The sequence below is a fragment of the Nycticebus coucang genome, chromosome X, assembly GCF_027406575.1.
Source record: "Nycticebus coucang isolate mNycCou1 chromosome X, mNycCou1.pri, whole genome shotgun sequence".
Classification (NCBI taxonomy): Eukaryota; Metazoa; Chordata; class Mammalia; order Primates; family Lorisidae; genus Nycticebus; species Nycticebus coucang.
In genome coordinates, this window is record NC_069804.1 from 29,396,522 (window position 1) to 29,413,542 (window position 17,021).

The following is a 17,021-nucleotide window of genomic DNA, read 5'->3' on the forward strand; positions in this document are numbered from 1 at the left end:
AAAATGGTACTGAAATGGCCACATAATGCAATGAGATTTGAAACAAAGGGAATTGCACTTGTCTGTGGGCACAGGATTTTTATACTGGGTTGCTCAATGTATTTAGAAAGTAAAGAGTTGTCAGGTTTTTCTTCAGTAAAAATGAAGAGAATGTTGACTAACAGTGGTTCTAAGAGATTTAGATTTTAGGAACCAGCTGAATTATTTAAATAAACAAATGAAAACTCACAAATACATAACTGGAGGGTCATAAAATTGTGAATTTATCCAGTTTGCCAAATAATATTATTAAAAATAAGCATCTGCTGTCAATGTAATATTTAATTTCTTAAAGGGGAAGTTTAAAATGAAAAACTTGGACGGTTTCTCAGAGGAGATCTCATTTATTTAAATCAACACATTCAATTTTATGTTTGTTTTAAAAGCTCACTATATTGCTTTCCACCATACCAAATTACATGTTTAAGAGCATCTGAGACCTAGCATGACTGTCAGTGATCATACCTTGCCTCGCAGAAAGACCATAATCATAATACCTTTTGTTTTCTCCACGCTAAAATAAAATATTTCACAGTGGAAACCAATTCAAATGTGCAATTATATTTCCCACTCACTTGAGAGTGGAATATCCTCATTGATATGTGTTTTGTATTTCATTTGTAATGTAAGTGACACAAAGAATTTATTTTCATCACAGTTGCGTGTGTATACACATTGGAGTCATGACGTGAAAGCTGTCTTACGTAAAAGATATCCTTCCACTTACTGGTGTAATTTTTTGACTTCTCATTATTGTAGACTAAGATATATTTCTTTTTTAAATTCTCACCCTTACTATACAATCTGTTTATGTCCTACCTTTCCATTCTCCTATATAGTCATTTTGGCTCCATCACTGTCTACCAGTTGCCTATAATAATACAAACACTAGCGAAAGCTGAGTGAGCCAATTGGTATAGTCATTTTCCATCTCTTTCTTTTTTGAATTGCTTTATGGGAAATTTCCTAAGCTTTATCTTCCCACCCACTTTACTAAATTTTTTAAAGATATTTTTAATAAGCGTTTTCATTTCTTCTCTGTATCCTTTTCTCGAACATCAGCCTGTTCCTGTCACACAAAGCCAATAGTATATCTTTTCTTTCTGAGGACATTGAAGTTAGTTCTTTTGTTTCAGGGGGTTGTTTTTCTCTATATAGAATCCTTATTTTCCCCCAAGTTTATTGCCTATTTGGTTGTATGTTTGGGTCTCCCTCATTTTCAAGGCTTCCCTGAATTTTTTTGGTGGTTCTTGGTTGTCTATTCATTTTTAAGTGTAGAGAAGTAAAATGATACGTGGCAACTCTTACAGCCTAGTAATCTTGGGCCTCATGCTTTAGTTGTCTGGCTAGTTGAGAAACCCCTGCTTTGTTACCTTTGGGTCTTCAGTCTTACACTGCTGAGCTTCACAAAGAAGAGTTTTACAAAATCCAGCCTGTCTCTGCATCTGAGACATGAATGAAAGGGTTCCACATGCAGCATAAAAGTTTACTTTCAGCTGGGCCTAGTGTCCTGCACAGTAGAGACTCTCTACCTCTCCAGAAAATAAGCTTGAACTCTCTGCCATGGCTGAAGGAAACAGAAGAGAATCAGGAATCAATAACTGATTCTTAGGGACATTTAACCAGTCCTCTTGTTTCCACTCCTTTCTACAGATAACTGGTGTCATCACTTCCTGACTCTTTGGGGGATTTTTCATTCTTATCAAGTTGGTTCTTGACTTCAACCTCCTTGTAGGGTTCGGTTTTATCAGTTTTTCTAAGTGAGTTACTACTTGTTCATTGACTTTCTAGCTTCTAAAGTTCTGTTGCTCTGATGCCCTTCCCTGTTTTCTTTGTCATTAAGGTTTGTGCCTAGTTAAAAATCCCTTCATCTCCCTGTGATTTTAAGAAAGAAAAACTCTACATTTCTGTGTTGGATCCACTATCATTACCTGACAGTCTGCATGTGATTTTAGGAAATTGGGTCCTGACATTTTAAAAGATAACATAAAAACTAAACCATCAACAAGTCTTCATAGAGGATTTATGAGCTTGAGCAAAAATTGTAATACTCTGTGTTAGCTAATCTGACACAACTCTAAATTAAAGTGAACCCTGTCATGTTTGCTATTGTTGATGTACTATGGACAACATGAATGACAGTCATTTTTAATTAGTCCATGGATAATTGCAGTCTTGTACCTAAATCCCATTAGTGATCACATTTTAACACCCATAAAATGGAAGAACAGAAATGATTAATTTTCTTTTTTTTTATTAACATGGGGAAGAAGGTCAACCATGCTTTGGAGTAAGAAATATTGATAGAATACATTTATTTGGCTTCACATTTTCATAGTTTTTGAGCTTAACTGTCCAGCGCGAAACTAAGCTTATTACTGTCATGCACTATTTAGTAAATAGCACTATTCATATCTAAAATCCATCTTGTTGAGTGATTTATCATCACTTAAGGAAAGCCCATACACCAGATATAATAAACAGGTACTCTTCTTTTTAACCTTTTAATACATAGTAGAGACAGCAGAATTAAACAGAATCTGTTGTGTCATCTCCTCGGAACGCAGACATTTTTCTATACACTTGGAACAGGAGTACCCTGGAAATAGTTATAAATGGATTCTGCTGAGATATGCTTTTTCTCAGTCATCTGATCCTGTCAAACAAGGGATTTTTTTCTCCTCTTCAATTTCTCATCCATTTATAAAGATTTGATTTCACCTTGCAAATTTAATTTTATCCTTTATTGTTAGAGCAAGAGATTTCCCTATTTTTGCAAAGTTTCCACATTTATGTAGGGACCAGTGTACACGCAGTATGTACACAGATGTCAGTTAGGGCTAGCATGCCATTCCAGCCAAGAGAATTGATGTTTGTGTGGATATGTATATATCAATTATAATACAATGTGATTGTATTTTAGTCCTTTTGGGTGGCATTAATAAAATGCTATAGACTTGGTGGCTTATAAACAACAGAAATTCGTTGCTCACAGTTCCAGAGGTTAGAAAGTCCAAGAAAAAGGTATTAACAAATTCAGCATCTGCTAAGGGCCTATTTCTAGCTCATAGATAGTGCTAGATGGTGCCTTCTTACTGTGTTCTCACATGGTGGAAGGGGGGAGAGATATCTATCAGGCCTCTTTTATCAAGGCACTAATTCCATCCATGAAGGTTCTGTCACTGTGACCTAATTATTTCTCAAAGGCTCCACCTCCTAATACCTAGTATCTCTGGGGTTAGGATTCAACATAAGAAATTTGGGGGACAAATATTCAGACCATAGCAGGTGTATATGGATAGAGATCATTATTATGGTATGGTATAGTTCGAGATCTTTGGGACACCATAGATGAGATGGTTATATCTGCTTAGAGGGATTGGAAAAGGTTCCTTCAAGGAAATGGTGTTGACTTTGAGATTCAAAGAATAAGTATAACTTCTCCAAGTGAAGAAATGTGCACTACACCAAAAATCAGTATCAGCAAAACTCATGAGTGATGATAAATATGAGTGATTAAAATATAGAAATGTTTTGAAATGTAAGTAATGAAAATGCACCTTTAGGTATGAGAATCACAAACATTGACCGATTACTACTTAGGTTCCCAGCACCATACTAAAAGATTTTCTTGAATGATCTCATTTAAAACACAAATGATATTATCAATCAAATTTTACACATAAGAAGCTTGAGGCACAGAGAGGTTGCCCAAGGCCATGCAGTCATTGGTGAAAATGAGACTTGAACCCAAAATGTATAATGGTGGGACGGACTCATGGTACTCATCAATATGCTGCCTAAGACAGAACTTTCTTCTGTCAACTGTAATTCTTTGGTCTCAAATTATACACTTTGAGGATACTTGGAGTCTTAGTCCAGACTACTTTAAGAAATGATCATAGACCAGGTAGCTTACACAACAAACATTTATTGCTCATCATTCTGGAGACTAAATCTGAGATCAAGATGTCAGCTTGCAGTGGGGGTGGTGGGAGGGGAGAGAGAGAGAGAGAGAGGTCTTATATTTATCTTTTCTTCTTTTTAAAAGGGGACTAATTCTATCATGAAAGTTCCATATATATGTCCTAAACACTTCTCAAGGGCCTAAATTCAAAACGTCACCACACTGAAGTTTGAGGTTACAATGTATGAATTCTATGAGAACACATTTAGTCCTTGACAATGGGGTAGCCAAAGAAACATTGCATGTAGAATTGTGGTTGGTGATGGTGATAAAGGTGCTTAAACTCATGCCACTCTTATTACTAAATCATAACCAGTCTTTACATTTTAATGGAAAATTTCAGAATAGTTGGAAATGTTTATTTTTATAATAGAAATTAATTATCTTCTGGTAAATTTAAAAACCTATTAGTCAATTGGGTAATTTATGGGATGTCTTACCTTTTAGACTGTAGAATTTTAAAGCCAAGTGAGGCCTTAGAAGAGAATTTCTCAACCTTGGCACTGATGATATTTTGGGATAAATGATTTTTGTTGTGGGTTGTTGTATACTGTAGGATATTTAGCAGTATCCCTGGTCTCTACTCGCTAAATATACCACACCCCATGGTATATTTTGTGCCCACCAAAAATTTCTCCAGACATTGCCAAATGTCCTCTACGGGGCAAAAATGATCCTACCGCCCAAGTTGGAATACCACTGTATTAGAGAAATCTAGTGAAATACTCTCAACTTTAAACGAGAGGAGAATTAAAGTGATTATATCTCAAGTTTCCTGATTCCAAATCTGTTTGCACATACAACAAAACTGACTAAGGCAGTATCTCTCATCTAAAGGAATGCCTCCAAACATAGGAGTTAAAAGCCCTCTTGTTATCATATCAACCCAGTAGACTGGTAATATAAACTCAGTTTTATCAGTGAACATGCATAATGAGAAAGGTTGTGAATCGTCCAAAGTCACCTACCTGGTAGGAAAAAGAGCCTGAACAGTTACAAAACTTCAGATGATAGCTCTGATGATCTTTCCAACATCAGTACTTAACCTCTCAGTTGGTCAGCATGAGTTTGATTTGATGGAAAAGCAAAAGAAAAGTTCTTAAGGAGCAATTCTACATCATGTCTTTTGTCTACACACTTGACCTTATATCCTTTGCAGGGGAGAATAATAGCAATGACCTTTTTTTTTTTTTAAGTTGGTAGGGAGAGGGGAGTCATGATACCTACATAAATATTTACTATTTACTAATTTGCATCTAGCTATAATTTTTTTTGTATTTGAATGACTAGAGAATAACTGACCTCAAAAACATAAAATAGAAAACTAAATTATTTTATATTACAAATGTCTCATTTATGGAGGTCTAATTATAATGATTTCTAAAGACTTACAGAAAGGTATAAATGAAATAATATGCCAAAGTTTTTGCTGGCTCAGATTTTGTCATAGTTCTTTATCATGTAGTGATGTGAAATCTAAACATTTAACTACCCGCCTCTTTCCATTCATCACTGAGCTGTCAAAATTAAGGCCTTTATGGAGATAAATGATCTTCCCTTGATCATACACCTAGCAGGTCATAATGGTAAAGTCTCAACTCTTACTAAGAGATGAAGTGTAAGCAGTTACAAGCCTGCCTCCCAGGTATGACATAGCATGTTTGGTTGTTTCTCTTTTAAAAATAGTCAGTCTGAAAGTGTAAATTATGTTTAGTTTGTATAGTAGTTTACATAAGACCATAAGGATGAATAATGAAAACAAAAACAAGATTTGTATATGTAGGCATATTAAAGTTTAATTTAGTCCTAAGGTAAAATAAGACCTTTCCCTTACTACATTCTATGAGGGAAATGGGTGTGTTGGTTGGAGGGTGTTACTTATGTATTACTTGAATCTAAAATTGGTCTAATCAAATGAAATTAACATCCTTCAATATTTGGAGTACATTCAGAAATGTTCTTTGTATACACTAGACATTTAAATAAAGGAATTTTTAAAGTCTTCCCAATAATTATCAATTCTGGAACCAGTGGAACAGGATGCATAGCTGACCCATTACATCTAATGAATCACCAAGTTCTATTGACAATACTTCCTAAATATATTCTAAACCTGCTCACTGGTCTCCTTCACAGGTGACATGAATGCATTAGCCACTGTCAGCATCTCATTAGGAGTACTGAAGTTACTTTTTTCTCATTCTTCTGCACCTATACTTGCCCCATTCTAATTAATTTGGCCCAAAGCAACCAGAATGACCTTTCTAAAATGTATTAATAATATAGACCATTGCATCACTTGTCTTATAGTTCTCCCATGTCTTTCTATTGCACTTGGAATGAAATTTTAAATTCTTAATGCAAGACACAATGTCTGGCATAAACTGCCCTGACAATCTCTATTTGGGCCACTTTCCCCCATCCTCACTAAGCTGCAAGCACACCCCACTGTGCATTAAATTTCTCCCAGCTAAAACCTTCACACAAGTTCTTTCTTGTTTCTGGAATGTTCCTTTCCCACACCTTCACTCAGCAATTTTAATTTATTTTCACTTCTAAGCTTAAATATTATGTCCTCAACGAATCTTTCCAAGATTGTTCCAGAGTATCCTAGTTATTCACTATCTTAGTACTCTTTTATTTGCCACTGTAACCACAGTCTGATGTAATTCTGGAATTATTTATTAAATGTCTTCCCCTGTAGACTCTAAGCTTCAAGATGATGGAGTTCTAAGTCTGTTTAGCACACACTTTACCCCCAAGTGGGTCTTTCAGTTCCAAGGAAAGAAGGGGAAAAGGAATGAAGAAATGAAATGGAGGAGGAAGGGGGAGATGGAGGGAGGAAGAAAAGGTTAAGAGGGGGAAATTCCTGCCTTTAGGATTCTAATTTTAAACTTATTTATTTTTTATTACTTCTCCATACAGAGAGCAACCCTATATTCAATGACTACTCCTAACTTGATGACTAAAGATGACCTTCAGAAAATAGGCCAACAGTTTTAAGTTTGAAATATAAAGTTAAGGTGAATATTATGTATACTTATAGAACCCATTAAAACATTGAAATTATATTATTAACTATAGGATAATGTATTTATTTGGTTTGATTTTTTAATGTAATCATTTTTAATAGATTATATGCTCTTGCAGGGAACAGCATTCAAAAGAGATGAAAAGTTTATGTCCCACCCACAGTAATCCAGTTCTTCTCCCCAAAAGCAAATATGATTTCTAACTCCATACCAAAATTTGATTTCGATTTAATGATTTCTGAATTTATTTTGTAGTTTACTACTTTGTTTTGTTTTGCTTTGCTTTGCTTTATTGTGTTATTCTCAGCTTTGGCTTTCGTCAGCATTGGAATGAATAGTTACCTTAATAGTATCACCATACATAACCCATATGGGTGGAACATACATGGGTCTAAATATTGTCCAGCATGCTGGATTCTATTACACAGGTATTTCATTTTCAAATATTTCTTTATCTTGTAACAACCATTGAATAAATTGCTTTGCTTTTATAGTCAAATAAGGAGATGGTCCTTAGACTTCAAGAATATTATTATAATTTTTATTCAAGTTCTATGCAGAAATTTTTCAAGCTTTTGTTCCAAAAGCTCTATTCCTTTTCAAAACCCAAGCCAGAAATACCAAAAAATTCCCAGTGCATAAATCTTGTCACAGCAAATTAGGACTTAACTTTCTGTTCTTTGTAAAAAGTGACTAACTTCCTAATCAAGACATTTTTTTCTGATGTTTTGATTGGTCTGACCTTTCCAAGTAGACTAAATGTTATTAAAATAGCTTTCAACAGATTCTTTGTGATTGGCTAAATGTAGACTGGTCTAAAAAAATAAATAATGACTTCACCCAAAAGTTTATAAAAGGAAAATACTGAAATACTGACAGTCAGCCTTTTTCTTTACAAGTTGATATATTAACTAGAAATATGGTGGTACAATTTGTTGCTTTATTTCTCTCTGCTAGGGGCTGTGGGTGTGGTGATGAACACTCAAGATAGAGGAATCAAGAAACAAGCTTTTTGTTGTACCCAGTTGGTATTTCTTCATGTGATCTTGTGTTATCCAGTTGATGAATAAAATACAGTCAAAAATTAATAAATTTGAACTCTAAGACTTGTTTGCTTTCTTGTAATTTGATATGAAATCCATATCACGCATTTCATACTTTGATCTCACTAGATTAGAAATCATCATGTCAGACTGAATCTTGGCTCCGCACAAATTCAGAAATTATTGAACTTTTAAAATGTTTGTGCATGTGTGTGGCACCCTGAATATATATTTTGTATCAGAGGTCGTATATTTACACAAATGGGGTTCAAAATTTAGACTTAATTTGCAATCTAAAAAGTTCTCAGATTATCAGCGGTGCCTGTGGCTCAAAGGAGTGAGGGTACTGGCCCCATATGCTGGAGGTAGTGGGTTCAAGCCCGGCCTGGGCCAAAAACTACAAAAAAAAAAAAAAAAAAAGTTCTCAGGTTAAAACCTACTTGCTTTACTTCTTTTTTCAGATACTAAATACCTTTTCTTATTTTTCCCTTTGTTCCATTATATAACCAAAGGGTGTAAAATATGAAGGTGTTATGGATTATGAAAACTTTTTTTAAATGTTCAAAATTATTTAACTGTCATTTAATTGAAGAAATTTTTCACAGTGTTTTATTAAATTGTGCTTATCTTTTTTTCTAACTCATTAGAGTAACAGTATCGCACCTTTGCCTGAATTTATGTTGAAAGAACAATGACATAAATTCTCACTTAGCATATTTATAAAGGAAGAATATGTTGACAATTTTCTTTTTTTGACACATCAGGAGATACAAAAGATTGAATCATATGCAATTATTGCTTGACTATATAAAATTACCATTTAAAAGTTGTTCACTTGAAAAATATTAAGGAATTTAAGTTTGTAGATTCATAGAAGATGATACTGTACTTTATTCTAAAAATAACTTGAACTTTTAGCAAGATGGAAAATTTCATCATTTGCCATAAATGTATAGTACATCTAATGAGAATAATTACATTTGATATAGTCAAAAACTTTTTGTGGAGTACAATGAATCAAAACACTTTCAGGAACTTTGATTATAAAGAAAGAAAAGGAGAACTGAAGTTTCATGTTACAAAATTTCTACCAAAGTGTTCAATCCAGCGATAGAGTAAGTCAAATTTGGGGTCATTTTTGCATCTTATGCCTCAAAGAAAATAGCCATTCAGTGATTTGTCTAAGGGGTAGAATGTCAGATTTAGGTTCGGGAGCCAGACCACCTGGTTTCAAAATTTGGCAATGTGTTTTAATAAAATAACTTAATACCATCTGTGTATTAATACCTTATGTTCATTAATATTTAATTTAACATTAATACCTTATGTTCTATGCAAGACATCTTGAAATTGTTGGTAACCTTCATGTGTTGCTAGCATGTAGGATCATTGAGAGGATGAAATAGGCTAATAGGAATAATGATGGAAGACCCACAACACGAGCAAAACAACATCTTAGAAATGTGAGTTGTTGCTATTGCTGATCTTATTAGCATTATTTACTAGGATGTGAAAATTAAAGTTGTGCCTGAAGTGCCGATACTGTATATGGTAATTATCAGATATTCAAGAGAGCATGAGACTGAAGAGCTGGAAAATCTTTGAAGTGGATAGCTCAGAGTCCCCGTGTCTCTTGAAGCCTTTCACCACTTTGAGAATATAAAATAAGCTAGAATGTAGAGGCAGACAAAGACTGGTAAAATTTCATTAGAGAAAATTGCTGCCGCTGTATCATCTCCTCAGGTGAGGAGAGAAGGGCTACTTTCTTCACCTCAGCCCTAAAAGGGGGAAGCTTCAGTGGGAGAGAATGATGAGCAGTGTATTGATGTCTCATTTACACGTCTGAGAATTAAAGCTGTATGCCCACAGGAGGAGAGAAAGAAAAAGAACAAAGGGCTAGAAAAGGATACGTACTCCTGAGGGGTTGAGGGAGGGGAGGAGGAATAAAAGAAGGCGTGGATATTTCCCACAGAGTAGATGTGGGCAGGGGAAGAAAAAGCCCAACTGGAGAGGGCTTAAAACCTGCTACATAGGAAGAGATTATGTGGGCAATGTGGATCCTCAGAGATCCTGGTTCTGAGGAAACAGCAACCAGCTAAAGGGGAGGCTCACACCATCATAGCAGCTGAGTGCAAGCTGGGAACCAGTGATAAACCCACAGATACACCCAACAGTCAAAGATTTCTTTTTACACATTTGCCAGTCACCAACCAAACTAGAAGAGTTCTGTCCTTATGTCTCTTTGCTCCTCTTTGCCCCTTGGTTCCTAGGTATGGATGTGGCAAGAAAGGCCATGAAATTGTTCATGTAAGTCACACATTACAAGGTGTATCCAGGAGGAAGGGAGTAGAACTCTTAGCTTTAACTGAAAATTAAAATGTTAGTGTGATCTTAGACTAGACACAGAGCTAATACTTGTACCTTAAAGTGACTGTACAACCATGCATTTCCTAAGAATGTGGAATCATGAGAATTTCTGAATTTTTATCCAGTGGCAGGGGAAATTTTTTTCCCATTGACTAGTCCTTAAAAGGAAAGAAATCAAATGTTCCACTAAGTTTGAAATACTTACACTGTTCTGCTGGTTTGTTTATGGAAAGGGTCATGGCTTAATACGTCATTAATAAATACATGATTCAGTATCTAGGCTACCACATGAATTACAAGTGACTTTATGTAATGAACTAATTTCCAACATAAATAGAGCGAAGAAGAAAAACACCTTAGCCTCTTTCCACCTTAAATGAGTATGGAAGAGGTCAATATGATATGATATTGTTTCTAAATTATTAAAATGATTCAAAAATATAGTTCGGAAATTATAAGTAATAATAGTCAGGCTTCCTACTGCATTTTTTGTATACACACATTATTAAACATTTTAATCACTATTTTCCTTTATACTCTTTGAAAGATACATCCCAAGACAAGATATTAATCTAGGCAAAACCTCGTGTAAAATATTTATTGATTGGCGATAATTAGTGCAGTCTCATACATATGGAAGATATATTTTATACTAAGTTTTGATTTATTTTTGCTTGATTTTAAGTGAGGCAAAAATATGGAATTCATATACTAATTTATGACTAAAATGTTTTCCACTCAAAAAATCATGAAAGAAAGTTTACTGTATTTCTTTTATAATATTTAAAGTGTTAAACCCTAGAACTCAATCTTCAAAGTCATGAATATTTTCATTATAAACAATTCTCTCCAGAAATATTCTAAATAAAAGACTTCTTAAAAACTCAGTATGCTCATTTTTATAATATCCAATTTTGTCTTTTTAATTTTAATTGTAGGTATCTTAAACATTTCCTATTACTTTTAGTAAAATACATTATTCATTAGTCAGTACATGAAGGACAGAATATTGATATTGTCTTTTGGAAAAATCTACTAATGTGTCAAAAGATACAAAAGGAGAACCTATTTTAGAACTATAGAAATTTCAACTAAGTTGAACTAAGTCTGGCTTACTTTTACTTAATGTATAAGAGAGAATGGATGTTAGAAATTTTGTTCAAAAATATTAGATTCTGTTATACTCTATATTATATTGTCATAAAATAATATCTTCTTTGATTCAACTTTTATTATAACTATAATTTCAATTGAACCTTAATACACAATGTAAGGGTATACAGCATACCCCCAGGTGAAGGGCTCAACTATAACTTGAACTTTACCTAACAAAGGCAAACAATGTAACTTAATCATTCATACCCTCATATTAATCTGAAATTAATAAAGAAAAAGCCTCCATAGAACTCTATGGCTAAATAACTCTTCCCTTCAAGTATTAAAGTGATGGCTCAGTTTTAATAAATTTACAGTGTGATTGTTAATGTTAGATGATCCAATATTAGAAGACCCTACTGTAATTGTAGATTAATAATAATGAGCATCTGTGTTTTACATAATACTTGATTTGATTAACTTTAGCCCTCTGCCAGTCTTATTATGGCAGGTGTTTTCACAATTTAATTTTAAAAATGAGGAGACTGATATTCAAAGTCATTATGTTATTTGTCCAAAGCCATGTAGCTAGTGGGTGGGGAAGCATAGACTAGGACTCTATTCTTTGGAAACTTATCCATAAAATCTTTTCCTTTCTAGTCCTGTATTTGTAGTTAGATAACATGAACTTGAACTTCAGGTATGGCAGCAGATATTGCACCTATATGGAATTAGAGCCACATTTTTAGCATTATGTCCTTCCCTATAATTTAGAGATAGGATAAAATTCCTTAGGCTTCCTATTAAAGAACAAACAAGTTAATTTTAAAAGCATTTCATACCCTGGAGGCAGCATTTCCTAAGCTGCTTTCTACAGACAGCTAGAAGTGCTTCTCCACAAATACTTCTATAGTTAAACAGGTGTGAGAATGATACACGTAATATGTCCCATTCTTAGAGATTCACAATGTTAGGCCAATTAAGATGGAAATTGGTTTAATTTCATATATCCCATAGTTTTCCAGCATACTTGACCAAATAATTTGCTTCCTCCTTTTTGTGTCACATCTATTATTTAATCCACAGAGCTGATTTTCCCCAAGAAAGACTGCTATGGTGCACTCTGCAAATAGTTGTCATTTCATTGAAGTGGTGCTCAAAAATATGGGTCCTCTCCTAATTCCAAGTGCCAGCAAAAATATATGCAGTTAAAAAAGTATATTTCAAATGTTTGATGTAACTTTTCATAGATACACACCTAATTCTGGATGGTTTCAAACATACAGGCTAGTAGGGAATATAATATAACCGATCCATGTAACCCCAAGTTGATTTCATGGACATTAACATTTTCCTTTATTTTCTTCAGCCACTAGTTCTGTCTCTCTCTCATTTATTTTTAAGGACATAAATGTTACAGATATAGCATAGACATAATATTTTAAAATTTAACCATGTGAAATTTTTGCTACAGTTAAATATAATTCATGTGGAATATGTTTATGTGAACTATTCCATTGTATGAATACACTACAGTTTATCATTTCCTCTGCTGAGAAATGTTAGGTTATTTTTTCTCTATCATAAACAGTTCTCTATAATCATTCTCATATATGTATTTTTGGTACATGTGTAATGATTTTGAAGCTGCTTTTACACCTAGAAGCAAAATTCCTGAAGCTAGGGCATCTTTCTATGTACATATTTACTAGTTGTTGTCAAATTGTTTTCCAATTTACCTTCGCACAAACGTACTTTCTCAAATTCCTCCAGAAAACTTGTTTTCATAGTTGAATATTTGACTGTTAAAATTGAAAGAGTATTTTCAGTTGTTTCATTTCTCTGAGTGCACAAGATAAGCGTATATCATTTGTTTATTCAATTTATTGCCACATATTGAAAAAAATGTTAGGATCTTATAATTACTTGAAGTAATTGTTAATCTTCAACATCAATAAAATCCTTGTTGTGTTAAATGATGTCCATCAGTGCACAGCAAACCATGTGTTTTATTACTCCTATACAATCTTTGATTAATAAGGAAAATAAAAGATCATTTAGTCAATTATTTATTGTATTACCTTCATGTTCCTAGCACTGAATCAGTTTTGAAATAATTGTTTGCTTTTAAGGAACACACAAAATGCAATCGGATGCTTTTATAGCCTGTTCCTGATCAATATTTTTTTTAAAGTTAGTAGTTTAGAGACTTTATTAAACACAGATGTTCTAAACATTATTTTTTTTTTGGTAATAAGTGAAGTGAAAATATAAGGCTTTTTTTTTTTGGTTTCTTTTAGTTAATCATTTCAATAACATTTAATACCTAAGACTTGTCAAATCAACTATGTAATCACCTCTTCCTTTTATTTCTCATCAATATATTATTTGAAAACTAATGCACTATCCAAAAATATTCACTCAAATGAATGAAAGATGAATGAATAACAGTGACTTGAATATATCCGTTTCAATAGGGAATTTATAAAGAAAATACAAGACTGTATGAATGATGCCATACACAGCTAGCATATTAAATAATAAACACATCTGAAATAGGAAAAGGAACCTCTTCCAATGGAGAATGGTATAAACATAAAAAAGTATTTTAATATATTAAAATGAGGAGTTAAATCTACTAACAGACATTTATCAGGCCTTCAGAATATGAAATTCTGCAGGTTGAAAAATTCTATTCTATAAATTCAGATTTAAGAATATTAACATTAAAAAAAATAGCCAGGCATTGTGGTGAGCGCCTGTAATCCCAGCTACTAAGGAGGCTGAGGCAAGAGAATTGCTTGAGCCCAAGAGTTTGAGGTTGCTGTGAGCTATGACGCTATGGCACTGTACCAAGGGTGACAAAATGAGACTCTGTCTCAAAAAAAAAAAAAAGAGTTAAAAAAAGGATATTAACGTTATTAGGAGTTAGTTGATGGTGATATTATATAAGTGTACTGTGTTGACTTAAATATTTTATGAATACAGTTTCTGTATTAAACAGGAGGCATTTTGAATTGAAAGAGAGCTTATTTCTTGTGGATTCTGCATTACTGTATTGTGTTAAAATATAAGAACCACTCTTTAAGAAGGGCATTGATAAATCAAATATCAGTATATGATATAACCAAAAGAAATAATATATATAGAAAATATATACATAATATATATATCAGTATATAATATAACTGACTGAGTCAATGAAAGGTCTGAAAACTCTTTCATGAGAATGGGTTAAAGGGCTAGAAGATACTGCACTAGAAGGAGAAATCTGATGCAATGGAGAAATTAGTTTGAATACCTGACTAGCTATTATATCGAACCAAATTAAGTTTAATTTGCTTCACAAGTCAGAGGCACTGAACTTTTCAAGGGCAGTTTTCATTCCAACCAAAGTTAATTTTTTAGCCAATTAAATTATCTAAACATGACAAATTCTCGATTTTAATTAGTCAGGGAGCATTCTGATTTGAGTAGAAGATAGAATTAGATGACTACATCAGTCATTTATTAAACAAATATTTAAGAACCTACACTATATCAGGTATTAACTTTTTTTAAAAGATCACTGATCCTTAATAATATCTGATTTTAGATTTTAATCTATAAATAAAATGTTTCTTGTAGCCATTTGATACAGATAAACTTTTTAATGAACTCATTTAGTTATTACAACATTACATATATGAAATAGTGCTGAGTGTATACCAAGTCTACTGTTATACAACAAGTAGGGTAAGTAATCTGAAAATACAGACATCAGAAGATAGAACTTGATTACATTTTAAGAATGGATCCAGTAGTTGGATTAATTTGTTTAGAGCACAGGATTTTCTTAGGGGAACAATAAGAAAAGTGATCTAATGAAGGGGTGTTTGAAAAAAAGGAAAGAATTAAAGTTAGAGCAGGAGTTCCAAAGTGGAACATGTGAACCAGAAAGAACAACATCAACTTGGAGTTGGTGAAAAATGCAAATTCCTAGGTCCCACTCCAGAACTACTGAACCAGAAACTCAATTCATTGGTGCTGGTAAGAGGGGAGCTGGGGTTTAACAAGCCTTTCTGGTGATTGTAATTTATACCCAATTTGAGAACCACTAGCACAGGCTGCTAGTGTGAAGAAGAGTTTAGATATGATTTGGAAGGCAATTCGTGGTCACTGCACATCAGTGGAAATAAAAAATATAGATCCTATAGCTTCTAGTATTAAATAGTAACACGATGTATTGACTAACTTGTGTAATATATAATGCCAGAGAACACTTAAAATAGCCAGTGTCGAAACTCTTGCTTTGAAAAAAGAATATTGATGAAGACTTTTTTAAAGTTTACATCTACCATTTCAAATGGTAGAGCTGGGTAGTTGCCTGCCAGAAACAAGGCCTATTTATTTTGTTTCACAGAGAATGAATTCTTTCTTCCTCTAAAACAGTGTCGGGTAATGTTCCAAAAAAGTAATTACAGGCCAGTTAGTAAATATATGCTGAGACAGTAGAGTGCCAGCTAGCAACAGCTATATGTCTGCCACTACTGATTAATCAGCTAGAGAACAGACCGATTTTTTGACTTAATATGTGGTAGAGACTCCATTAAGGACAGAATCTGCATCTCAGTTACTAAACATTCCCCTACTGCTTTCAGCTGTATTTATGTCTGTTTTCTTTTCTTCTCTCATAGAAGTCAATTAGGGTCACATACTTTTTTACAAATTGCTTTCTCACCTCCTGGCTTCCTCTTCTACTCAATGAGCTTGTCAAGCCGTAAGAGATTATGAAATTTGGGGGAGCTAGAAATTACAGCATCGCAGCCAATTCAATCTCATTTTTCATATATACCAAAGTGTAAATTATATTATGGTAACAGCTTATCACTTTGGACCTAAATTACAGAAAAGTAGTTTGGAGATTCCATAACAAAGATAGAATGGTCTATTTGTGTAGACATTATTTCTTACAGTTTTCTATAACTCCCAGCCCTAGCACACATTTTATATAACATTTGAATGTGTTGGTTTGGAAGGAGATAGTCATTATTTGCTGGACTTTATGATTTTGTTCCTCTCCAACCTTAATTTCTGAAGCTAGTTAAAAACTCATTTGAGGTTTACCCACCTCGTATTCTATTTTAGGTCAGGCAAATATGAGATGCTATATGTTTTGCAAATGGAAGAGTTGCAATTTAGTCAATCTTGCTGCGTCTCCTCTTCTTACATCATATTTTTTGTTCTGATAATTTGATTCTGGCCTTGTCACTTGTAATCAGGACATTTCCTCTTATTCAGTAATTAGTCCAAAGTTCTGTTTTGATTCTCTGATTTTCATCTGTGTCCTCTGTTCATTTCAAAAAATATGGGGAATTCTTCCCATAATCTTTAATCTTGCTGTCTTCCCAGGCACTATTTGTCTACCCAAACAAGTATCAGATTATTCTATTTCTAGGCCACCTGATTTGACTCTCCTCACCCATGTTGGGGCATTTT